At 33.4% G+C, this 27,639-nt stretch overlaps 1 protein-coding gene across 1 annotated transcript in view; it reads left to right on the forward strand.

Annotated features, from left to right (window-relative positions):
* Nucleotides 1-27,639, forward strand: part of LOC129739801 (uncharacterized) — a 182,056-nt gene that overhangs the window by 72,839 nt on the left and 81,578 nt on the right. The window contains exon 2 of the mRNA XM_055731320.1: nt 10,406-10,433. The gene's annotated coding sequence lies outside the window, so the exon portion shown is untranslated. The remainder of the gene's footprint in view (nt 1-10,405; nt 10,434-27,639) is intronic.

Genomic DNA, 27,639 nt, shown 5'->3' on the forward strand with positions numbered 1-27,639 from the left:
GTATGTGATTTGTTTTGCCCAATTCCCATGATTGAACTATATGTACTCATTAATGAACTTGAAAGTTGCCAAAGTGATTTATATATGAGTTGTATTTGACTTGTTTTGCCCAATTCCCATGAGGGAACTATATGTACACATTAACGATTTTGAAAGTTGCAAAAGTGATTTATACGTACGTTGTACGGGACTTAAGTCACATAAAGGGCACAAAAGTGCTCAACATGGGATTTGGTAAGTCACAACAAGTGCATTGAGGTGCTTTCAAAATCAAATCACCATTTCGAGTTTTAGTTTCAGTTAGAACAACATCTAGGCGTGGTCTAGTGGTAGCGTGTTCGATTATCATCACGAAGGTCAGGGTTTGATCCCCAATCCGGGCAAGTTTTTTTTTCAATAAGTAATTATGTAATTGAGTTACCATTCCGATGCGATATACGTAGGTAGAAAAGGTAGGAAAAAAGCAATTGAGCAATTTGTCGAGTTTGAAATCCGGCGCGTGGCATCATGGCGGCACCATGTAGATGATATGAACCGATGCCAAGGGTGCAGTTGAGATAGAAGGAGATTTTTTACTCATTTTACGATTTTTGTGGAAGCTGATTTGAAAGACCGCTGGAAGCTGAATTGAAGATCATATCAATCAAACTCAGCCCCATGAGTGAGCGTTTTATTACCTGTTTTACGGGACTTTTGGTTGCTTGGGTTGCTTATGATTATTTATGAAAAACAATAAAAAAAAAAAGAAATTATCATTTTTTGTAAGAAATAATTTAATTTTATTCTTGGTATCTCCCATCGGTCGGTGCACATTTTTTTTTTAAATTATGATGTTGATCAAATTTTTCCAGTAAAACTTAATTAGTCGGTGATTTAGGTAACTGCATCTATCTTTTTCAATTTCCGCTTCTGTTTTAACGAATATTTCGTATTTGACAGAAACTGGAGACATTTCGGTGGATTAAAAATTTCTAAACTACCAAAACTTGATTATTTTTGTGCCACTAAACACGTTTTTATTGACATTTCAGCTAAAGAACTTCAGCTGAAAACACCAAAATCCAAAGTTTTCGTCATGAAAATTTTGTGTTTTTTTTTTTCACAGAAACAGAGTCTTTCCGCAACATGATATTTTTCCTCAAACAAACAGCAAATATAAACTTTATTCTGTTAGGGACCTTGTCAGAACCAGAAAAATGACCGAATTCAACTGCCGTTACTTGTGAAACATTGTTTATTTCACAGGTTTTATCGTCCATCAAAATTTATCTGTCGCATTGGGTCGGCACCGGCTACACAGCTTACGAGCTCTGGAACTAGCAAAAATATGTTTTTTGAGGTTTAGTTTACACGATTGATTGCTGTGCAACACTTCTAGCCTCTCAGGGAAAACATTTCTAAAATTTCAGAGATGTACACTGAGTTTTATACATACTCATAATTTAAAATTCTGGTATAAGCCTTGAGTTGCCTGATTCTAACCGTAGTTTCCGATCATGTATTTCACTCTTTCACTTTGTTTGAACTTTGTTGACATTCTTGATATTGTTTTTATACTTTTTCACCATTCAAGCACAGTAATTCAGTTCAACTTTAGCATTTGTCGGGTGCGGACGTGTTTTGGTTTCGTGTTCTTGCGATGTGATTTTTTCCCATGGTGCTCGTTTTTCGCGGTACCGATTCCTAGTCACGTTTCCGTGGGCAAATTGCAAAGGTTTGAAAATTTGATTTGGTGAAAGAGGATCATTCTGAAAATCAATTAAATTTCAACTTACGTGGAATGACGATGGAGTTGCATTATTTGCCGATTATCGGTTGTCAAATGCTTCTGAAACGCATAATCCGAAAAGTAAATTTTTGTCTAAGTGCTCGAGTCGTTAGTTGTGAGAAGCGAATTGCGCGGGGAAAATTATATATTACTTCGAATATGTCGAATAAGTGTTTATTTTCGAAAACAGGGAAAAGTTAGAAAAACTGAGTTGTCAATAAGAAGCCGCAAAGTTCGGGTCGTTTAACGTTCAGCTCCGAATGCAGTCCATGGAGTTGCGTGGGTGTTTTTTTTTCGTCGCCTGCTGTGATAAGTTTTAATCGTATTTTATGCTCTCAAATATCCGTTCATGATGAGTTGAAAAAAAAAACTTTATATAGGTACAAGGAATTCAATAAGTTCGAACACAAATTACAGGGATAGAAGTTGGTCACTTTTTAGTAACTTTGTCACTTTTTTTGAGCTGGCCACTCACCAGTTACTTTTTTCAAAATTTGGTCACTAAAGTCACTTTTTTCAACAATTTAAATACAAATGACTACATATTACCACAGAGAACCAGAGTTCGGGCTGGAGCCCCAAACGTGTGTAAAAATACCAACCGTGATTTCAAAATAAACGACGCCATTTTTGCAACTTAGCTAAGAGCCACCAGATATCGTTACCGGTACTTTTATTTTTTCCATTTTTTCTACACGCTCAGACGATAGTACCTTCAACGAATGAAAAATGCGCTCGAAGCCAAATTTATTTTCAGTCACTCAAACGGGTATTAAAATAATTGTATATGGTTTTTCAGTTTTTGGCCTGTGTTTGTTTTGTCGACATGAAATTCACTTCATCAAGACTAAATTGAATTTTTTTTTATAATTTAGAATAAATTTCGATGATGAATACAAATTTAAAAATTCGTTCAGTATTCTTTTTTCTTTCACAAAATTGTTATCTCGGTAGGATTGATCAAAACTTGGCGCATGGTGTTATCGGATATCTGTAATAAGTATAATAGAAGGGAGTAATATTTGAAGAATTTATAAAACTTTATATCGAGTTGCTTTTAAATGCCTTTTGCTATTCCCTGAAATTCTTAGGATTCTTAGGTGTCCGGGTAACCTCCATGTAATAACTTTGCTCTGGCCAAATTCGATATTAAGAAGCTATTCCAATTTTCGAATATTTTCGGAAGTAGGTACTAAAGTCCTATCCTGGCAGAAATGACGCGATGTTTACATGCTAGAATTTTGTAATGTTCGAACAAAGATGGGTGGTGATACTTTCGATTAATTGGATTTGAAATGCTTCGTTATTAGTGAAATTTGATTTAAAAAATCTGATCCTAAACAAAAAGGGGAGTTTATCCATTAGAGGGGTATCATAAATTAAAACATCATACAGAAATCCTGCGGCAAATGTTGACTGAACTATTTTTGAAATTATAATTCATATTAAAACAGACACATAATTAAAATCTTATATGAACTTTCTCTTCAAACAACTAAATAATGTTTGCTTTTTTTTCTCAAAAGAAATCAGTGTCTCAATACAAAACGAGTATCAAATAAGGCAACATTGCCAAAAGAAAATGATTTCGTTCAAAGAGCATATAGTTCCTGCTGCAAATTTCATTATGTTGCTTTTTCTACACCCCAAAAAAAGAAAACTAGCTGAACTCTGTTTTGGTGCGACCTGGAAGTAAATTTTGGGTTTATTATGTTCTGAGTGTTCTCAACTGTTGACAAAAAAAATCGACAACAACAGTTGAGTCACTTAGCTAAGAGTCACTAGATGGTGCTGTTTTTAGGCCAATTTTAACGGTTTTAAAATGGCCGACGATTCAAATTCTTACACACGGATTCGACACATATTTATTCGGGGCCCGTTCTCTGGTTCTCTGTGATATTACGTTTAAAAACCGTTTTTGCAACTTTGCCCGAATTTTGAATACGCGAATGCGCCAATATCACTGTTTAGAGAAAAACGCATTCAAAGTTTGACAGCTCCCAGCAAAAATATAATTTTGTTTTGTTAATTTCTTGGAAATCAAATTAATTTCAGATAACTTTGTGCTATCAAAATGTAGATCTCAAAACATACTTTACAACCCAGCATTTGCTAACGCATTTGCCCTTTTCTTAATTCACTATCAAATTTCTTTTACAGGTCGAACTCGATTATCTGTTAACGCGGATATCCGTAACTTGATTATTTGTTTTTCAGATCAAGACTCTTCATAAAAACGTGGTTTCGTCAACGTTTGTGATTCGTTTATTCTTTGAAATTACTTTAAATTTTCTTTATTTTTTTTTTCATTTAAAAGTGAAGTTCAGCCTTTTTTAGCTCTTTTTTAAATAAGTAATTTTTTGTATATCAAATTTCAATTCAACCTTAAACTTTAGATTTACTCTTAAAAAAGATAACTTCATAATTCTGCAAACAAGTTTTAAACCAAAAAACGAAACTTTATAGAAATTAGGACATTTGAAATAAAAAAAAATGTTCAAAATTAACTCAGTCTGATGCCATTTGATAAACTGTATTTTCTTCTTTACAATGGGCTTATAAATTCTTATAAAAAAGCGTCTTAACCCTCTACTACAGGTACTACAAATTCGTTCTGAAATAAATAAATTTCTTCAACGGAAATAACTTTGTTGGCCTCCTACCAAGCAATTCATAAGATAATTTTAATTTTTTTTAAAGTTTAATAACTGTTTGATGAACTTGCGGTTGTACGATTGCTGAAGCTTATATCTACGAGTTTCGATGATGGTTTCCCACTACAAAACATCAGCTGATCGAGGATAGCTTTCTATGGCAAGATGGAACACCTAGATGGACCAAGATGGAACATAAAACATAACTCGGCTCCTTAGGCTTCACAGCAAATGAGCCTTCGAATGAAAAATAAATGTTTATATTTTAAAAAAACTGTTTGATGAATTGTTGATGCATTAAAATTGTTGGAGTTCTTTTACAGTACTGCATTATGCCAAAAAAAGTGAAAAAAATCGGAGACATATATGGGCTCGTATGCAGTAAAGGGTTGAACTATCCAGAATTGGCAAATTCATCATTTGATTTGTAGGTTGCAATTATAGATGACCCTACTGATGTAATTTTTGACTTGATATGGTCACTATTTTTGCCCTTATTTCATTTCAAAGTTACTATTTTGCCCTACTTTTTTGCCTCATGGTCGCTTCTAGCCCTGAAATTAAAATAACGGTAATTCAAAATCAACGGAACAGATTTTTTTTAAATTCTAACGGAAAGGTAATTCAATAATGGTCAATCACACCTTTTGTTCAGGATTTTTTTTTACCTTAAGGGGGGAGTAGGGTCTAACACTTTCAAAAAATCGATTTTTATTTTTTTTAATTTTCTTATTGTAAAACATTTCAAGAATGTTGTGTCAAATTTTCAAGTCAATCGAAGCAAAACTGTAGAAATTGTAGGCCTTTATCTTCTCTTATCTAATACTGCAAGAATTCTAGAGCAGAAACTTCAAACGCGTTTTACTCGAAAGCACATTTTTAAAGTCAGTGGACATCGTCATTTGAAAACTACTTCACCGATTCTCTTCAAATTTGGAACATATTTTCTACATATAAAATACCAAACCCCAACGATTTTCTTTTTTTTTTCTTTGGGTAGATTTTACAGATAAAAAATGGCGGATTTTCTCGTGAAAAATCGTAGTTTTTACTTCAAACAGCCTCACAAGTGTAAGACTAGCCACTAGTCAGTCGGCAGGCGTCCCAGAGATTCCCTAAACAATCCCTAGGGTCGGCAAGCTTACTGAATAAAATGCAAGATGCAGAGAATTTCCGGAGGAAGAAACATTTCCACCTTCTAGCTTAACACACTAATTTATTGTTGAACAATCCAAGCTTGGTTTTATTTGCCCACCACTTCACAATATAAAATATGGTTGTATCTGACCTGTTGCTGCTACCACCTGGATCCAATCCTCGTTGCGGTTCAACCTCGGGTTTGAAGAGGTCGGATCCTTGCACCGACGCGGCGATCTGCTGATGGCGTCCTCGGTGAGACGACTCTCGAGAGGCGTAGCGATCTCACGGTGAGTTGTGTACCTGGCCCCACCTGGGGTGCTGAACCAGGCACGGAGTTGTTGTTGGCCTGATCCGAAGTTCGCCGGTGGGAATTCAACCCAAACCAGCGACGGATGCGATGCGGCAAGTCAACGGCTGATTCAAATCCGAATGTCGGAAGATTTGAATCTCCAAGGCCGCCGAGGGGTTTATCGTTGTGTAGCGGCAGATATACCCTCCAAACAGCGGCGTGCAGACGGGTGTACCGGTGGATTCAAATCGAATTGACGGCGAATCAGGGTTGGAATTCTATCCAAAAATAGCGAGGTCCTAAATTTAGGATCCAAGGATTAGTTATTGGGGTTTATCGGCGAGAGCAAAATGACGGGTTGTACCTGATATCCAAATATTTCGGCTTCTGGTATTGTAACACTTTATATATTTGGTTCTGTGTTGTTTCGCCAGAGTTTGAATCCAAAATGCCGATGGACGTTATTCTCGGCAGGCTTTGAACTCCAGCCGGTCGTTGCTCTCGCCTCGCGCCTTTTCTTGCCTCGTCTAATTTGGTTGTTCGCCGTTTTGCCTCTTCGCTTCGCTCAGGTAGTTTACGGTCTCTGGTGGTGAGTAGTGGAACCGGTAGTGATGGCTGCGTACTTTTCGCCTTCTGGTTAATGGTCTCGCCTTCCAGAGGAATAGTTCAACCCCCAGAAATCCCACTGCATACGATAAACTACAATCTACACACAAAATCGCTGAGACCTCTTTCGAGAGACTAGCAACGCTTGCACAAGTTTCATAAAAAAAAATTAAGTTAAATAAAATCGTTGGGGTCCAGAAAAACATCTATTAAAAATATTTTGCTCTGGTTTTTCGACTTCAGATGGTTCTGAGCTGAGATACAGTGTCCACCGCAAATCCTGTTTTCTAAAAGGCATCCTCGAAAGTGCTCCGTCACCAGCTCATTTTTCAATATTTTTCTAGGAAAAAATTACTAAATGTTTTTTTAACAATGCTTTGTATAATGCAAAAAAATTTAATGCATTTGTTTGAACAATAGCTCTAAAAAAATTCGTGAAAATGGTGTTTTTTTTACCCGTTAGACCCTACCGCCCCCTTAAACCAATCATATGAGCTTCAGCGGTTTCTCGAGTCCGCTGTACGCGGCACGCTCCTCTATTGTTGAAATTTCGTTCCCCATAAGAGTACTGACGATTTTTATAGAGAGTCAAAATAGTTTTCCTGTATTTGTTTATTCTCGACAACATGTATGATATAACTAACCAATCCAAGAGAGTTATGTTTTAAGGGCAAGGCACTTTTAATTTCGAGCCAATAATTCCAAAAACCTGTGTTATTTATTCTGTATAAAAATAAACACTAAATGCAAAATTGGCCAATAAATCCATTAATGACCAATGTAAACTTAACACAAAGTTACACAAGCACATATTTAATGGTTTTCATCTATTTATGATGTGCAAATATTCTATGCTTCATCACGTTGATAAGCTTTTGGATGAAAATCAGCAGCACGTAGCTACTTTTTCGACATTTCATACATAATACAAATAAATAGATGTTATATGAGACAAGTTTAGGAATTCTTGTTTATTCTCTGCTTGTTCTGCTTGTTTATTCTCGACATCTTCAATGATTATGAGAATTTGACCAAGGGAGGCAGATTCGGTGACCTCTAAACTATTTATTTTGATCAATAAATTAGATTTTTTGCGTTTACCAGTACTTGTGATGTGAAAATGCTTACAAAACGAACACTTAATTAAAATTAGTTTTTCGTCACCAGAAATAGTTAGTTTGATAATAGCACAAAATTACTCTGAAAAAAAAATAGATGTATATGCTACGGCTTTACCACACCATTTGGTAAAAAGGGTGTTCGAACTTATTGAACACCCTGTAAGTAGGTCCTTAAAAGATTCCGATTTTGGACCCAAGAATTTAAAAATTGAAAAAATTGTAGTTTTGTTTTCAAATCCGCGCAATTGTATACAAAAATCTGACAAAATCCAGGCTATTGATTTCAAATTTGAGGACCTGAAATCCGGGCAATAACCAGGCAAATTTTGTCAAAATTCAAAAATTACTCAACAAAGATCAAGAAAAAAAAATTGAAAAAAAAAATTTTTTCATCAAATTGCTTCGACAGATAAAAAACCTACCATGGTTATATTTATAAAACCTGCTCGAAAAATTTCGTTTTGGTGGCATAAATAAAGAAATTTTACCACACAAATTGTGTTTTTCTCGTTTGATTTGCCAAATAAAATGAATAAATCCGGGAAAAATCCGGGCATTTTTCAATGAAATCCAGGCAACCGGGCCGGGCCGGTCGGCCCTAACTTTGTCGGATAAAACCGGGCAACCTGGCAACCTTAATTTAGTATATTGTAATCTAGTTATAATTTTATGATAACTCGGGATGAATAAACCAACTTGGTTCTTAATCCATGCGAAAAAAGGACAACTAATGTTGAATGATAACAAAACGATAATGATTTAGTTTCTAACATCTTAAGCTAGTTTTTAAAAGTTTTGATTCTCATTGAATATTTAAAAAACAATCGAGCAATTGATGCACAAATTCGAAAATTTTACCCGCTATGACGGATTGGCTTGATAATATCACCTACAAAATTTATATCGGTGGTAACACAGCACTGTTGGTGTATACATATTTTTCGGAAAATTACCATTTTTTTTTTTCAAATAAATTCAACAAAAAGCAGATTGAAAATTCAAATAGATATTAAAAAAATTCAGTTACCTGTCTGGCGTAAGATGCAACAAAATACAAATTAAAGTGACACCTTGTTAAACCTTTTCCCATATTGTGAAGAATGATTGTTTTATATCACGCGTTTGTTGCTTATAATTTTTGTAGAATTTTTAACCTCTAAATGTATGCAACAGCCTTTATAATATTTCTGTAACAGCTTTATTTTCAGAAAAACCAAAAATTACTAAAATTGATATCTTAACGCCATCACAAATTTATCGAAAACTTTGATTTCCATTAATTTCTATTTTATTCCTCCCTTTGCCTAAGTAGGGTAAAAATCGCATGATGTTAGAAAATTGAAAATAAAGCTTAGTTCTTCTAGAAATGGGTCAGTAACCAATGCGTGAATCTAAAAACCATTCGTTTAATTTAAATATTTTCTATGAAGTAAATAAAGATAATCCTATGATAGATCATGAAAAAATTTGAAAAAAATAAATCATCGTTTTTTGTAGGAAAAATTTCTATTTCATTCTAGGTACCTCCCATCGGCCGGCGCACACTTTTTAAGTCATGATATTCATCAGATTTTCAAACTTAAGCTTCGTCTAAACTGTATTTTAGGTGGCTGCATCCTCTACCTTTAATTTCTGCTACTTTTCGGTCCAATACTTCTCTTTTGAAAGAAACTGAGGGGAATTTAGTGGATTCAGCTGTTTCGAAATTTATAAAACTCGATTATTTATGAGTCACATTGAAGCGTTTTCAATGGAATTTCTGCTGGCAAAATCTGGCAATAACGAAGTAAAAGCATCATGAGATTAAGCATAAAGTATAAAGGGTATATACAAGATTACTCTTTTTAGACTTTTGAAATCAGCAAAAACCAAAGTTTTTGTTTTGAAAATTGTTGTTTTTTTCCACAGGAGTAGAATCTTGACAAATCATTTTATTTTTTTATAAAATAACCAGCAAATACATATGTACCTACATTTATATGCTAGGGACCCTGCCACTAATAGATATGGTATAGGATTGAATCGCTAAAATTTGTTTAAATTAGGGTTGTTCATTAGTTTTGGCGTTAATAAAAAATCATCTGCCTCCTAGCCTCGGTACTGGCTATAGAGCTTACGAGCTCGGGAACTAGCAAAAACTTGTTGTTTGAGGTTACGTTTGAATGACTCATAACTAGGCAACACTTCCGGCTTATCGGAGATAATTGTTTTGGACATTTCAGCGATCTACACTTAGTTTTTCGCTTATTCATAACTAAAAATTTTGGTATGAGACTAGACTTTCCTGATGACCCTTAACCGTACTTAGTTGCCGATCATGTGCTTCACTCCAATGCTTAATTTGAACTTTGTGGACATTTTTAACAGTATTTGCATACTTTTCACCACTCACACACATAAATTCTTTTAATAATCAACGGTTGTGTCAGCTTTCAGTTTGATAATGACGGATTTTGAAGGAAACTGTGCAAAGTAATTTTTTTTTCTTTTTCTCTTACATCGTAAATATCTCAAAAGCGCGTAAGTTTTAAATTTCGAAAAAATAGGTCTGTCAAAATTTTGAATGCCCGATTACTAGTAAATGAGCTATAAGCAAAATAAAGTGTCCTATTTCTAAAGAAACTAAGCTTTAAGTAAAGAAATTTAAAAACAAATTCTGACTACGTCTATAACCATCAGTTTCCCCTCTCGATCAATAACGATCGAATATGAAACTAAACTCAAGAAGTTCACCCTTGAACTGAGAATTCAAATCAAATTGCTTTAATTGTTTGGTTTATTTAGTGCATTTTTTGTTAACTTTTTTTTATTTTTTTTATTTTTGCAGATATAATATTCCCCAGTTTTGACTGAAGGTAAGCCACATTCTATTGAAATAAATAACACTTCTCAATTTTATTCTGAAGTTGAACCCACCTATCGAAGCATAGTTTCGAACCCCTTGGCTGGGGATCGATGTTTTTCGTCGTCCCGATGCAAGCTACCCAACACAACCAGCTGTAGATATCTACCCAACTAGCCAAGAATATATTTTTCATTGTGCTGGATAAATATTTAATTCTCTATTAACTGCAAGTTTGCCCCCCGAGCAGTTCAAGTTTTATGTGCCAGCAACGAGGCAACCACATCACATATGAAGGTTAGATGTATGTTTGTGTAGTAGGGTGGCAGCCAAATGGATCATGTCGAATTTCGAAAGTCGATCATATACATTTTGTAGATTGGCCTCAAAAAAACTTACCTGTGCAACATTTCGTATTAATCGCAATTTATTTAGGGATGTGACTCAAAGTTTCCATTTTTTGAGCCTCAAAAATCACCTAAGGGGAGACCAAAGGAAATTTGGAAAATCATTATTTTAATTTTGATGCCAAGTGATTTAGAAATGCAAGGAACGCCAAGACCTGGTGTTATCTCACAACAAAATTTTGACAAACATCGCATCTCTTGGACTTGGTCGGTTTTCCGAAAAACGTCCCAGAAAGTCGATTTTTTTACCACTTTTTTTAGATAATATCAGATCTCCACGTTCCATGCATTTTTAAGTCATAAGGCATCATTTTTAAAATTTCAACTCTCCGAATTTCCTTTGGTCCTCTCTAAGATGATTTTTGAAGGTCAAAACATCGAATTTTTAAGTGCTATTAGTCACCTCTTAAACAAGTTCGAATGAGCTGAAAATTTGCACAGGTCAGTTTTTTGGGCCAATCTACAAAATGTATATGGTCGGTTTTCAAAATTCGATCATGAAATTTTTCCCATTGCCACCTTAATGTGTAGCTATTTATGTGAGGATACACTCACTTTGACTAAGTCCTTCATTAATTGATACGACCGTGTGAACTACTTTGAGTTTAGACCTTTAAAACTTAAAGAAGAAACACTGAATTTGAAATTCCTTTGTTGAAAATAGAGAATTTTAGAAACCAGACTCATAATTCACGAATAATTTTTCGTTTCATTGCAAAAATAATTTCGATTGACCGGACCAGCTCACCTCCATAGGTCCGGACCCAAAATAGAACAAATAAATTACCCGATGATCGGAATCAATCATGGGAGAAAACCAAAATAAACACATCTGGTGATGCTTTGAGCTACATACTCGAGCTTTGCAAATCGAAATTTCTTGCCCGGAGGGAGGAGGCAAGAAAAACAAATTTCCGTGGTCCAGTCGTCGTCGTCGGTCGATCCGCCATACTACTTCCAAGAATCGGTACCGACCCGGCATATGTTTATCTGGCCGGTCTTGTCCGGGCTATGGTTATTGATTCAAGCGGTTCAGATGAAAGGAAATCAATTTTTTTCTCAATATTATCATTTGGTTTTCTTTTCTCTGCGATTTTGATTGGATATAAGAGGAAAATATGTGTTAATTTTGACTAATATTTATCCAGCTCGAAATTACTTAGAGTTATTATGCGATCTCATTCAGTTCAGTAAATTATCTATCACTGGCTGCTGCTATGATCGTTTGTTCATCCGGTGAATAGGACTGTTTTGAATCGGCCGTCCGGTGGAAAAGACGGAATGGCTTACTAAGCGCAACTTTTTAAGGCTACTAGGGGAGATAAGGGCATAATGGGTACCTTAAGGAAGACTCTTATTTAACCATAGAAAACAACTATCAGGATTGCGGACAAATTTCACGAGCATGAACTTTCAGAGTATGTTTTTTGATTAAAATCGTATACAGTGCTATAGATTTAGGTTTATTTTAATCTGAAAAAGAAAACCATAAATGTTTGATAAATGTTTAAAAATTGCAATTGTTTCTTTAAACCCCATCTTAAATCTATTGTCAGTAGATGAGCAAAAGCAAAAAAAAACAAGTTTTTGGGTTGAAATTCCTTTAAGTGCAATATATGTTGTGTTATGAAAACATCGAATCACAGATTGAAAAACAAGGCACTGTTAATGATAAAGATGAGGAGGTCTACTTGTTATCAGAAAAGTGTCGAATGTATGGTTTTGCAATCATTAGATTGGTTTATTCAAGTTTTTTAAGGCTTTGTGTTCCACCCAACTTGAAAAAATCTTTAAGTAGCTTTGTTTCTTTCACACACGTTTGCAGCAAATGAACTCATCCAATCTAGAAATATCTAAGGTGATAATAAGAAACCTTAGATATTTCTAGTTACGATAGTTCTAAGCAGGGCCGTAGGAAGAACTGATTTATGGAAGGGGGGGGGGGGGGGGGGGGTTGTGATCTATTTTTTTTCTCTATGACATTTTTGCTCAAACACTGAATGAATTTAAAAATTAAAAATAATATTTTATTGTTCATTTTCAAGTTCTTCTACACGAGAAACCTGTGTTAAATAGAGGCTTTTGAAAATAAATCCTGAAAACCTTCAAATGATCGTAAGGATTTGTATAAAGAATTGTTTTGTAACAAAAGAGGAAACTTATTTTCATCGATGCTTGAAATCTTAAAATTTGCATCAAAATCTTCCGCACGCATCCGGGCCGGGCTAATCCAGGCTATTTTATTTTAAGCCTGGCCAAATTCGGGAATTCTATTTTCAAATTGTCAAACCAAAATCAGGGCAATATTAAAAAAAAATGACAAAAATCCAGAACTGTTCAACAAAAATTAAAAAAAAAAAGAAATATTTGAATCATATTTTTTTCAGGCTTCCAAAAATATCGTTTTTATTTATTTTAAGGAATCTTACTTGAAAAATTTCATTTTTGGGCGATGGAATTTTAAATTCAAATGATGTAATTTGAGTTTTGCGTTTGATTTTCCGAAAAAATGTAAATGAATCCGTACAAAATCAGGATATCTTCAAAAAAATTTGGGTAACCGGGAAGGGCTAAACTTTTTTCCAAATATTCTGAAATTCATATTCGGACAAGTCCGGGTAATCTGGCCAGCATAAATTAACTTATTCAATTTGAACTTACAAGAATTTTTTTTAAAGAAAACCTTCAATTTAAAAAAAAAATCTGAAATTGTTCAATTTTAAAAGTAAAGGTGAAAGTTTATAACTATGCAATTTCTTTACGAGAATATACATGTTTCTATATCATCAATCACTTTTAATTTAAAATCAATTCCTTTGGATGGTTTAAAAAAAAGTTTCTTATTAGACAAAACTTGCAAAATGAACTCAAATTCAACTTAACTTTTGCCATTCTCAGCAGAATTTGCATACGAACTGACTTTGGTTGAATTTTAAAATTGAACTATCAATCAGAGTTATAAGCCTTCGATCTCTTGCAATTTGAATTCCTTACCGATCCAATTAAAATAAAACTATCAAGATAACTATTATCTTGATAGTTTTATTTTGATTGGCACTCATTTACGAGCTGGATCTGAATCTGAATTTAAAACCTAAATTTAAAATTTGAATTTTCTATCTGTTACAGAATTTCAATACGTTTCCTGAAATGAACATAAAAACGGTTTTTGAATTAAGAAATATGAGCCAGGAATTGAAATCAATTACAGAGCACTCAACCATGATTCCATAGTTAGAAATCGGATGTTTCGGATTTCAATGATTATTCTTTATTTCAGTTATGTATTTCTATTCCAACTTGAAAATTTGAATAAATGATGATTCCATTTCGCCATTTTGAAGCTTTGTTATGTTTGAATTTAGCATAAAATTTTTTTTGCTCATGAACTTCGAATCTGAATATCAAACAAAAACCGAGAATGAATTTAATATTTTTTTTCATATTCGGAAAAATGTTAATTAAATGTGAAAAAACGCGTATCTATGTGTTCCGAGAATCATGAATCAAGTTTGGAAGGAAATGTAAAACCAAATTGAAACGAGGATTTTGAACACAGCTATTCATTTCAATTTTCAAGGAAGAATCAAGGAAAATCAAGAATCCTAAACTGGATACATATTGCGAAATGTGAAAACAGAAATATAATTCCGATTTTGATTATAAGGAACAAGAATCTCTGAAATGAGAGAAATCTTATTTAAAATTAAGTATTCAGAAATGAATTTCTATCAATAAGTGACTTTAAAAAAAAAATGTAGCTGAGCTCTGAACCTGGAATTAGTTTTCGAGGTTTTGAAATCAGTTCTCTGAGTAAAGATTCTTTTCATCGTATAACCTTACTCCATCATCAAAATTTGATTAAAAATAATTTTCTTATTGTTGTTACCCAAAATGGGTCACAGTTTGTAAAGCTGGGAAAAATCTGATAACATGATTATGGCACAATTTTGACATAATTTTATCACTGATCATAATTTTGTCATGGTTTTATAACAATTGTGTCAAAATTTCGTAAAAAAAAAAATCATTTGTCAAAATTATGCTATATTTTCGAAATTTTTCCGAATTTTATCATTTTTCATAGCTTTGTCATAATTTTACCATTTGTCAATTATTTTTTCATAAAGTTGTCATATTTTCATTACTATTTTATTAAAATTTTGTCATAATTTTGTAAAAAAATTACATTTATCACAATTTGGTTTAAATGTAATCTTTCGGCATATTTTTTTATATCGCCATAAGTTTTGCATATATTTGTCATTATTTCATAATAACTTCGACATGTTTTTATCACAACTTTGTCATGGAATTATTATATATCATTTCATAATTTATTCATCAATTCGTTAAATTATTGCCATTATTATTGCCATATTGTGTCACAATTTTGTTAACATTTTGCTATATTTTTGTTATAATATTGTCAAAATTTTGTCATTTATCATATGTTTTCCAATATTTTGTCGAAATTTTTTCATTATGGTGTCAGTATTTTGTCATTATTTTCTCATAATTTTGCTGTAATTATGACATAATTTTGTCATAATTTTTTTACAATTGGTTTCAACTCAGCCAAAATTTGCCGTATGTCACATTTTTGCTATATTTTACAAGACAAATTTGTCAAAATTTTGTTGACATTCTATCATTTGTCGTTATTCAGTCATAAAGTTGTGATATTTCTTTCACTGTTTTGTTAATACATGCTCATACTTTTGTCTCAATTCTGTTATAACATTTTCAACTGTGTCATATATTTGTCATAGTTCGTCATTTTTCACAATTTAGGAAAAATTGTGTCTTTTGGCATTTATTTATTATTTAGGTAGTCATATTTTTGTCACTGTTTGCAAAACTTTGCCATAACGCTGTCACAATTCTGTCGTTTTTCATTATTATATCAAAGCCTACTAATATATTTGCGTCTTTTTTTTCATTATTCAATCATATTAGCCATGGATTTTTGATTATTTTTATGTTTTTTTTATCACAATTGTGTAACAGTTTTGCTCCAGAATATCCTATGACGATCTCTAAACGAAATAGTTCGGCAGTCTAAATCCTTTAGCCTAAGGTTGTCAGATTGTACGGTTTTATCCAGGTTTGCCCGGATATTTAAAACAAAATTTGCGAACAGTCCGGCCCGGCCACGTTGTCCGGATTATTTACTTTAAAAGGCAAATCCAACAAAAAAAATGGTGAAAGGTTTTTTGGAAGCCTTAAATTCTATTTAAAATCTGTGGAAGAGTTTTGTTAAAAAACATTTTCATCAATTTTTTCACTTAATTTATGTATAGTAATTTCGGGATTTTGTTAAAATTTTTCCGGATAATGTTCGATTTTGGTAGACAATTTTTAAATCAAATGCCCGAATTTAGCCAGGTTTTTATAGAAAATTGCTCTGATTTGCCGGCCCGGAAACGTGCTGAAAATACTCTGGCAACCTTACTTTCAATATTGTATCACATTTTTTAACCTTACCCAGTATTGCGTAGAAAAAATGTGTTGGAATATTGTTTTAGTGATGTACAAATTAAAAAAATAATGAAAACAAATAAAACATTTTGTGTGGCAACACTGGAAAAAAAGCTACAAAGTGTAAACAAAAGCACAAGTTAGTCTTTGATCTAATCTTGTGTGAGCAACAGACGTGTTAAGTAGGAGAACTTCAAATTGAGATTCGTAATAATCGTCGATTCATGACCATGGTAGCAAGTTTGCCGAAAAAAATTCTGAGTTTTTGAGAAAAAAAATCTGACATTCTGTGATTTTACACAAAAATTCTTTGATGATTCTCTGTGTTGCTATTGCCTTTAATTTCATTGAAAATTCATGATAAATTAAGACTTTTTTACATTTAGGTCGGAAATAATCAATTAAAATTACTAATCTTATCATATTTTTTAAATGCAAAGAAAAAATCTAAATTGGCTCAAATAAATCTGTGATTCTGTGTTGAAAACTTGCTCAAAATTCTGTGAAACTACAGATTTTTCTATGATTTCGGCAACCTTGCATGGTAGTATGGACAGGCGTATCGAAATAATCGTCTGTTCGTGAAAATAATTATCTCATGTTTAGTAATATTTAAAAAATTAAAACTGTTAAACAATCAAAACTATTTGAAAAATCATCTACATTGATTCCAAGTTATCCTTTGAAAACAAAAATAAATGTTGTTTACAACGACTAAGATTTTTTCCCTGTGGAGATTAAGCTAGAAAATATATTGTTATGCTTAGAACATTAAAAAAGCTTGAATGTATCCAACTAAAAAAACCGAGTCGACAAAAAAAAATTAAAGTTGTTTTTGAGGCATTATACCAAAAACATAATCTCAACGTAGGAGAAAAATTATCGAACTTCAATCAAACATCAAAATTGTGCCACTAGAGATCATAAAAATTCCTCGGAAATTCCGGATGGTCATCACAGAGTAAATATGTTACAAAACTTCCCTCCTTCTTTGGTTCTTCTTGAAGGTCCTGAATTTGCTATTTGATTGACATATTTTCCAACCAATTTCCTCATTAAACTGTAATAATTATTGATCAGTTCCATTAGCCTTCCTGGTCAGCCAGAACATCCGACAGCTATTTAAACTTTTAGCCAGCTGTCATGTTGCGTCGAAGTTTTTCCTCAATTTTTCAACAGAATAGTCATAAAGTCATTTGGAAATATCTGCTTCCAAGTTTTTTGTTGTACCCCTCAAAACTTAGCTAACCATCAGTGATGGGAGAGAAATGTGTTCCAACGAAAGTAGGTATCCCGGAAGCTGCTGCCTGGACCAACCAAGTCAAGAATTGGGGGAAAAGTGGGACAGCTCAAAGTTTTACCCATTAGCAGAATGAAAGTTTATTAAAAGTTCCGAGCCTTTTGGAATCAGACCTAGGGGTGCCACTACTACAATAAAGCTGTGTTTCTCTTCAACAAGTGGGGAATGGAAAAATGGGGAACACCGGAGAAAAGGAGGATTTTTCTCGTTCAATACTTTTCTGAAAATGACGCCTCAGCCCAGCAGCTTTTTGCAAGAAGTTTTCCAAGCATGGAACAATGTTTCCATAGAGAGCAAAGTTAAACTATATCTCTGCTGCCAGTAGTTGGCAGAACTTTGTACCTTTGGCCATACCGTAAACCTGTGCTGGAATCTCTGATAGAAAACGAATCTCCGGTTTGACAACTTCTAACTATATCTAAGGCCCTTCTTGATGGTTTGAAAAGTCCAGCAGCATCAGCAGCAAAAATCTGAGGCGAACGTAATTCGAGCTTAGCTGACAGGAAACTTTTCATTCGAGAGAAAATTTCTTGGTATTGTATGTGTGGGAACAAGTTTCGGAAATGATTCTGAAAAGGGGAAATTTCCTCATTTGTTGGAAAACTACCGGCTGCAAGCGATTATGCCCTTAATTGTATGTGGGTTGAGTCATTGTTTTGTCATAATTGAATGAAACAATCTGTCACTGACAAACATCTGTGAGTACACATAGAAATGGTTTAGAAAAACCAACCTCAAGGGTACCATTTCGAGCCGCTGGACAACTCGCCGGGACCAACAACAGTTATTTCATCTAATTGAACAAGCATTAATTGTGCGCTCCAAACTCATCAATAAATGCAAAATGGGGAGCTTTATTCAAGAGGGGTGGCACCTTGTAACGGGAGCTGTAATTTGCATACCAATGAGCACCGGGACCGGGACTCATGTAATTTACGCGAAAACATCCCGCCCAGATTTGCCCTGTTCGGTACTTTAATTATGTCATTTCGTAAAATCCTGTTGTGCTTCGAACTTTAGCCCTTGATGCATGTTCTCTAGATGTGGTTAACATTCGGGACCGTTAACATGTCAATTTCATTTAATTGCTGTTCTTAACGACATGTTCAGATCAAATTTTAAGAAAATCATATCTTTCGAAACATGAATATGAACGTTGCACTTGCAAAGCGAATAAATACTTGATTTTGGTTGCCTAGATGTTGTCCCAGATTTTATATAATAACTACCTTAACCCCTGTGTGCGCTGCAACTCACCCACTAAAAAAAGTTGAAGAAGTTGTATAGTACACTACCGTGATCGTAGAATTACGAATGGATTTACGTTTGTGTCATTTTAATTTTATGTTGAAAACCCAAACATTTCGATCCTGCTAAGACCGTTCTTTGATTGTTGTTTCATTTTTGTGTTATCTTCCCCTGTGTACATTCGTAACTTTTGTCTCTAAAACACCTTTCATTATCAAATTTGACATTGTGTCATATGCCATGTCATCTTGTGATATCATGTCAAATTGTTTCGTTATGTTTTCGGATTCAAGTTTGATCGAACCATTCCGATAGTTCAACTTCACACAGTAGGATAGGGTTATATGAAGGAAAAAAAATTTGCAAAACAACATAAATTACCGCCCGTTGCAACCGGACGAGGCAACGCCCAACGAACAAATGACACTCGAGCGCTGCAGTTTCTGACTTTTTATAACCTTCCAACTTGTCCAACACGATGGGTAAAAACCCATCGTGTTCCACAAGTTAAAAAGTTATAAAAAGCCAGCAGCTGCAGCGCGCGAGGTTCATTAGTTCGTTGGGCTTCGTCTTGTGTGGTCGCAGCAAGCGTTGGTTTATGTTCGTGGTGAAGAAAGTTTGACAAAAACTAGCAGCGAAAAGCAAAAAGTGTACGGGTTTTTGGTATTTCTTCTGCTGCGCATAATTTACTATCAGTATTTTATTATTTATTTAAGCTTTCTGAAACCAAATGGCCCTTTTCAGGGCCACTATTTTTTTATGGAAAGAGTCTTCTAGAATTTTTAAAGAAACAATAAGATATGCATACAAACTGTTCTCTCTGCAATACTCTGACATAAAATATATTCTATTCGAATGCCCGTTCGTCGCGAGCTGTACTGTTGTTGTTTCCAGTTGGTCTCACCCATCGCCTCATGCAATAGGCGATGGAAGCGCTGACGAATTTGGGTGATGGTTTTGCATTAGTGCAAGTGGGATGCAGCTATAATTTCACTCAACTTTTGACAGTTCTAAAGGCGTTTTTCTTAAGGAGAGAAAGAATAACTTTTCGCTTCCATCGCCCATTGTGCCGAATGTGTGGGTGGAGGATCTCCGGTTTACCTAGCGGTTATGGAATATTAGGCCGCCTAAGTCCTGGAGCTGCTCGCGGTAAGCTTCAGTTGGCCATTCGTAACGACGAGAGCTCAACATGTTCAGGAAGTTTTTCGTGGTTTTTCTTCAATGTCATGACTTACTCAAATCCATCTCAAAGCTGAATGTGAATGGAATTTGACGCTTTTTTTTCCTTTTTTTGCCAGGAATTTATCGCTAGGTGGCATGCTTCCCTAGAAATTTGAGGCAGAAAAAAATGTTTCTTTTTGTATGTATATTCGTGAGAAAGATTTCCGTGCCCTCCATATTTGCGCTGAATTAGTATTGGTGTACCGACCCAAAATGAAGTTCGGAAAAGATGTCTGTTAAAGAGGCGTTTTTCGTGACGCGAGATCCATTCGCGAATTTCAATTTGTCCCCCTATAGTGTTGCCGTAAGACGTAATTCTACGTCAAAAAAATTGAATTTAATTGTATCAAAAGTCTTCTTTAACAAATTCAATGTCTTCATCCATGAAACTGTTCAAACTTAAATTTTTCTGTTATAAAGTGGAAGAATAACGTTAGCAACGTTTGATGTAATATAGAAAAAGTTCTTCAAACTTGAGCTTGAGCTTGAGCTTGCTATCAACTACGGTCCACCTGCGGCCCCATGGCCAATGGCATAATGGTTGCACTCCGTGATTGGTTCGAGATAATCAACATTGCACAATGAACCAAGTGAAAGGTGCTGGGAACAAGCAACACAATCTCACTGTACAGTTTTGAGAATCTCCTACTTTCAAATGAACCAATAACGACACCGGCCAAGTCCATGTAGTCGATAGGAGGAAGGGAAGTGCAGCACATGTGATGATTTGTTTTGCGGAGACCGGCTGTACGCCATCCCTCCACAAATCTCACGCTGATGTTTTGGGGGTAAGGGTGATGTGGTATGGGAATCACTTTGGTAAGTGATATGGCCACATGAAACCTATGATCCTATGCTCCTGTAACTAAGTTTCCTATTGAAACTCCTAGTTTCACCTCCTGAGGCCGATTCAGTACTAATTAAATTAAACGTTAAATTCAAAAAGGATCTGCAAACTTTGAAATTTTTTTTGGTGTTTTCTACACTTAAATCGAGTGCGTTACTACATATGTCCCTATGCAGCATATTGAAACCAAATCCAAAGTAAATTCAATTTATTCAAATATTTTTATGAATTGAAATTCTAAAATAAACTGCATGTTGCTTTTCCATGTATCGAAGTAAATTAAAGACCGATTAAGAAAAATATTGTGTTGCAAAGAATGTTCAAAAGTGTATATTATCGAAACTCATCTTTTTAAAATGAAGTGGAATTTTAATTGTAATATTTTGCCTCAGACGATCGCGATATTATCAGTTAGATATCAGTTTCTTAGCGTAGATTTCGGCTCGTCTTTGCAGAGAGTTCAGCTCAACCTCTCAAACAATATATAAAAAAAAATTAAAAAAAAATTAACGATTGTTTGATAATTTCATATTAATTTATTGAACAATGATTGACCAATCATATAAATTGACCGATCACATAAATATGCTAAATTTATGATACAACTTTCAAAAATTTCAATAATAAACAATACAATTTGGAATTGGTTTGTTCTATGCTTATATCTGTCTAAGTTTGGCCTCATAGTAATGATATACATATAATTTTCTATAAAAATATTTTCGATTAACTGTAAGTTCCAATGACAATATGGCTCCACTAACAAAGGGAATTCATTTAATGTATTTTTTAACATTTGCAACCTGCTTATTTCTTTTATTATTATTATTGAATGTTTCAAGAAAGAATTCCATATATTGATATTACACAATTGAAATCCTAAAACAAATAAGATCATAAATCGTGATGTAGATTTATCTATACCAAAATTTGTGCAACCCGTTCAATTGTGTACACTGCCGTTCCAAGCAAAACTGTCCAATGTGACTTCTGGGTCATTTTCACTTTTTGGCTGGAAACGGTCTCTTTTAGTGTTAACTTTCGATTAAAAACACAAACAAGTATACTTTGTTCTGAACTTATACGGAATTTTCGTCGTGGTTGTCTCTATGTTGATAGTTCTACGCAAGAATGTCACATTACTGAAAATTCTATGAAAAACGCCAATTTTATCGAAAAATTCTCTTAAGATGAGTTTCAACTGTTGAATATAATGTTATTCACCAAAAAGAACACTAAAATAGAGGGTTGAGGAGGAGCGAGGAGCTTTGAGTGATTTATTCAGAGAAATTTTCACCAACACTTTTCGGTAGGAACTACTTACAGGATCGATACTCAACTATACATTTTTTTATAAATATGGAGGAACGCATTTCTCAAATTACAGTTCAACTTAATTTTTTGGGAAAAATAGAAATTAGGTATACAAGCTTTTAAAATGATAGAAAAAGTTTAGCCGCGTGACAGTTTTTCGTAGAACTAGCATCGGTATGTGATCTGATTCTACCCAAAAGTGTCACACGAAGCATTTTTGGCTCTTATTCTCCGTTTGTTGTAGGAAAAGTATTTTTTTGGCAGAAAACATTGTAAAATGATAAACTTAAACTGCTAATTACGGAAAAACTGTCGGTGAATTTTTAGTTTGAAAGAAAAATTGAAAATATAGCTGAAATTTCAATCGCGTTTTTTTGCTCGTTCGTTTTTTCACATGGGACAATCTTGCTTGGAAGGGCAGAACAGCGACTTGTAATAAATCTGATTATCACCAAAACCTCCAAAAGCGTCTGATTATGTCTCTTTTCACAACTTTACTACTATACATTTTCATTATTTGTATAGAAAAATAGAAAACTACTTACCAGACGATATCAGCTACTTATATGTACCATAGTGTTACGATACTCTTGCCTTCCGTCCATCAGCTGGCAAGTCCTTCCTTCAACCCAAAGCAGTCCCTGGTGATTCCAACCTTCCAAATTAGGCTCAAGGATAAATGAAATATATTTTAGTACGATATTTGTGGAAGGTTTAAGTCTTTTTCATACTGAGTCTCCGCTGCACACGGTCGATTTGACCATCTTTACAGATTTCGCGATTTTTGAAATCGACCCCTTCGGGTTTTTGACGTGGGTGTCAAAAATTCATTTTCGTCTCGCGGCTTCCATCACGTGTAACCATATAGAAAAAGTTCTTCAAACTGTCTAAATAGTAATAGTCAAATAACCGAGTTCTTTGTTAAAAAAAACTTTCTACTTTTTGAATTAAGGTTTGAAATACGAAATCTTTGTTGTTGATCTAGAATTTCTTTATTTTGAAACCATGGATAACAAATTTCTCAAAGATTTAGCAGTCGAACATAGGATAAGGTTTCTTGAAAACGTTCTTATAAGTAGATACCTTTGATTGACCGTAATCAGTTTCCTGGATTTTTTATTCCTCTTTTGTTCAATTACGTACAACTAGAGTGTCTCTTCAAAGGCGCGCGATTATTTTTTCGAATTCCAGAAGCACACTCTGCATGCTCCGCCTAGAGTGAAAACCCTTAACGGAACGTAGGGGAAAGTTCATATAACACTAGACTGAGTCGATTTGGGGTCATTTTTGAATTTCCCAAACCCTGGGGTCTTAAAAGCTTCGTCTTGGTCCAAAACTAATCCATGATTTTTTGCAGAATTTTTAAGTTACGTTTACATGAGTAAATTTGAACTTTCAGGTTTGTATGGAAAAATTGAATATTTTGTACTGAAAAATCAACATCGTTTTTGTTTCTTCTGTGGACCCGAGCCAGCTGATGGCTTTTGTGCCAATTTATAAAATTCCTGAGGTAAATTTTCCGCTGAACAACTTTGTCGAAGATTGTAGCTTCGTATCTTATTAGGCAAAAAAGTTATAAGCAGTTTAATAGGGGTACGTCTTTTCGCATTGATAAACCATAAATTCAATTGACATCACTGCTGGAGCCTCGCGAAGTATAGCATGAAAAGTAGTCATGCAGTTACTCAATAGGCACCATGCAGTGATGTTAATTGAATTTATGGTTTATCAATGCGAAAAGAAATACCCCTATTAAACTGCTTATAACTTTTTTTCCTGATAAGATACGAAGTTACAATCTTCGACAAAGTTGTTCAGCGGAAAATTTACCTCAGGAATTTTATAAATTGGCACAAAAGCCTCCACAGAAGAAACAAAAACGATGTTGATTTTTCAGTACAAAATATTCAATTTTCCCATACAAACCTAAAAGTTCAAATTTACTCATGTAAACGTTTCTTGAAAATTCAGCCAAAAATCATGGATGAGTTTTGGACCAAGACGAAGCTTTTAAGACCCCAGGGTTTGAGAAATTCAAGAATGACCCCAAATCGACTCAGTTAATATAACACCCCATGTGGCTAATACGCGCCACGCGTGTTTTGAAAAATTTGTAACATTTGAAACCTGCAAAATATTACCAATTTGTTTTAAATGCTGTGATTGGCCATGGCAGGAATGAAATTTTCCTTAAAATACCTCTGTGTCGTCAAAATTCCACAATTTAGGTTTTTTCTTCATCTCGATCTATACTTTAAAAAATTTTCAATGAGGTGTCACCAAGCAGAGAAAAGCGAATAAGACAATATTTTCTGACACATCGATAGAGGAGAATCAAACTATGATTTTACGCTGAAAAATCAAACTGAACTCGCTTAGATTTCCTTGTTCTGGGTATGTTTTATCACGGCCCATGCGCTCGTTATAACACGTCAATTGTAATATGCTGAACAAAGCATTAATTTTTCAAAACGATCGATTTTCTTTGAAAAGGAACAAAAAGTTAAAAACCATTTTTTGAATGTCAAGTTAGCCCAAAAAATCAACTTTTCATTTTTTCCTAATCTTGTTTATCTTTCTAGTCAAAATGTCTGTAAGTATTAGTGTGTTTTCGATCTTCGGCTGCATTCGGGTGTGTTCGGCTCCTAGACGCGTATCATAGTTGAACTGCGAATTTCATTGAGTGATTCTCTAATATGAATATCATTTTTAGCTTTTCTCATTCCAGGATTATGATTCAGTATTTTGAACATTTTATCACATTTAGAAGAACTATTTGACACAAGTTTCTGTTATTTAATATTTGATTTGATAAAAATCTTATTCTTTATACAACATTGTAAATGATCCGCATTATTTTTTTTCAGTTTCAAACACATTGCATGAGAACGATTTTTTTGTTTTCAAAAGATATGAAATTCAAATTAAACAATTGATTTTAAATTGCTATAGCTCTGATTGCAACTTTGTTTCTCAATATAAAATTAGAAATTCATTTGTTATCTTTATCTGAAATCAATATTTGAAATTGTTGTTCAACTTTAAACACTGAATTCTGGGTTTGAATGGAATCCGATTTTAGGTTCTGAATTTCACTCTTGAACTTTTATACTTATCTGTTTCTCTGTGGAATTGGAATTTATTTCTTATGTGTTTTTTTTTTTATTTTTAATTCTAAGTCTAAGACTTTAATGGTGCTTCCTAGTTGTAATGATGGAAATATTTATTATGCTAACGATCTTTCTTATCTGCTTTCGATGATCTGCAATTAATCATGAAAAAAAATAATAGCTATCTTTAATGTTTTGCAAATCAGAGAATTTTGGGTAAGGATAGAGTCATTAATCAAATTGCAATGAATTTTTCATTAAACAGCTCTAATCAGAATTAATTTTAAGAAAGATTAACTCTTATGTGATATTTCCACATGGTTAACGATTATTATTCGAAGAAACTGGAACCATTTTTTCCAATGCAATATACTAAGCTTGTCAAATGTCCGTTTGACACCAAAATAAAAAATATAATAGCTCAACTCCAGTTTATTTATTGGTTTTGCGAGTAATGTGAATAAATCTAGCAGAACCTGAGCTTTTTTCGAAGATTTTTTAAAAATTTTTGCATATTTAAATAAAACTTTCAGTTTCAACTTTTTGAAGAAGCAAAAACTAGCTGCTAATACGTGCTAATGAAGAAATTAATCAACTTTTTGTAAAGCATGATTTTGGTGTTTATCATGAAATTCAAATATTTCAATCAGTAGTAGGTAATTTGGAAAGGAACTGTTTAGTGTGAAATTGTTTCAGAAATAAAGTTCGAGTATACTTTTAGTTTTTAACTTTCTAGACTAAAACCTAAGGCCAAAACGTCAAAAACCCATCCCAAGTTCAAAATTTTGCTACACTTTTTCAAAATGTTGTCACTTGTTCATAGAAATTCAGTATGAATATTAAATTTTAAATTAAATAAAGGGAGGTTCGGAAGTGCTGATTCCATCATTCCCAAAACCAAAATTATATTTTGGTTTTCGTATTTCGAATTCTGTAACCTGTTCAGGTTTCTTGATTTTCAGTTCGAATCAGAAATCAGAAATGAAAAACTGCTTTGAAATCCTGGATCAAATTTGGATATGCTTTTTTATATCAAATTAGAATCATGTTTTGCGTGATCATATGCATTTCAAATATTTTGATAGTAGTTTTCCGAACATGAAATAAATAGGAATTTTTTTTTTTATATTCCGAATCAAGATTCTTAAACTTAATCCTTACACAGAATTCAAAACATTTAAAGCTTTGAAATTGCAATCCAAAATTGAAAACTCAGATTAAGATTAATCATTTGAAATTCAAATTTTAATTCATATTAACAAAACCCGAAAAATAAATAATTTAAATAGTGAATTTAGATTAAATCTGAACTACAGAATTTCATTTTTGTCCGGTTGTTTCGAAATCTTTTTAAATGGTTCCTTTGTACACGTTTGTACAAACCAATCGTTTAAGGAAAGAAATCCTGTGTAATAGGTTCTGTATTTGAATAAGAGAAACACTGAGTTTATTTTTTAACATCGAAAATAGCCTTAAATTATTATATTTGATCAGGGTGATCAAAAGTTTTTGGACATCGTTTATAGTTTTAAATAGATCATAATCGAAAAAAAAAATGCAAATCTAGATTATCAAAATGTTGTGACCTTAATTTCAGTTTCAATAGCGAGCATATAGACTCAAATCGAATAAGAATTTGGGATTTAGTATCAGAATTAATATTTTGAATTCATATAAATTCAAAGATTATAATTGAAACTTTGGAATTTGTTATATATGGATCATAGTAATATTTTTCCGTTTCATTTGAAATCAAAGATTCATATTATAAATTTTGTGTTTCGATTCAAAGATTTTTTTCCAGATTTCAAAATTCACGTTTAACCGATAAAATCCTAAAAAATTAAAGCAACAATAGATTCTGATGTGATTCCTGGCCGTCACTGATTTTAAGATACACGCCAATAATGTAATCGGGTTTCGTTATACTGGTCATTGAATATGAAAACGTGTTGAAATATTTTTTTTTATTTTGTTGAAATAAAATTATTTTTACAACGAAAACCCGTTAATTTCTTACAATTGATTGTAAAAACGTCTCAACTAGAATGAAATTCAGATGTATTTCGTATGTACTTTTTGTATACTTTTCTTTACAACGTGTGCATTTTTTTTTGCTAAGAAAATTGAACAATTTTACGAAAAAGAGAAAAGCTAGGTTTTGTGTTTTTTTTTTTGCGCCAAATTATAACTGTGGAAATTTTGGTTTCTGTAGAATTGTTTAAGAGAGTTTATAGCAAAAAATTCAATTTGCGAAAAATATGTAAAAAAACATTTTGAAATACTTTCTG

The sequence above is a fragment of the Uranotaenia lowii genome, chromosome 1, assembly GCF_029784155.1.
Source record: "Uranotaenia lowii strain MFRU-FL chromosome 1, ASM2978415v1, whole genome shotgun sequence".
Taxonomy (NCBI): Eukaryota; Metazoa; Arthropoda; class Insecta; order Diptera; family Culicidae; genus Uranotaenia; species Uranotaenia lowii.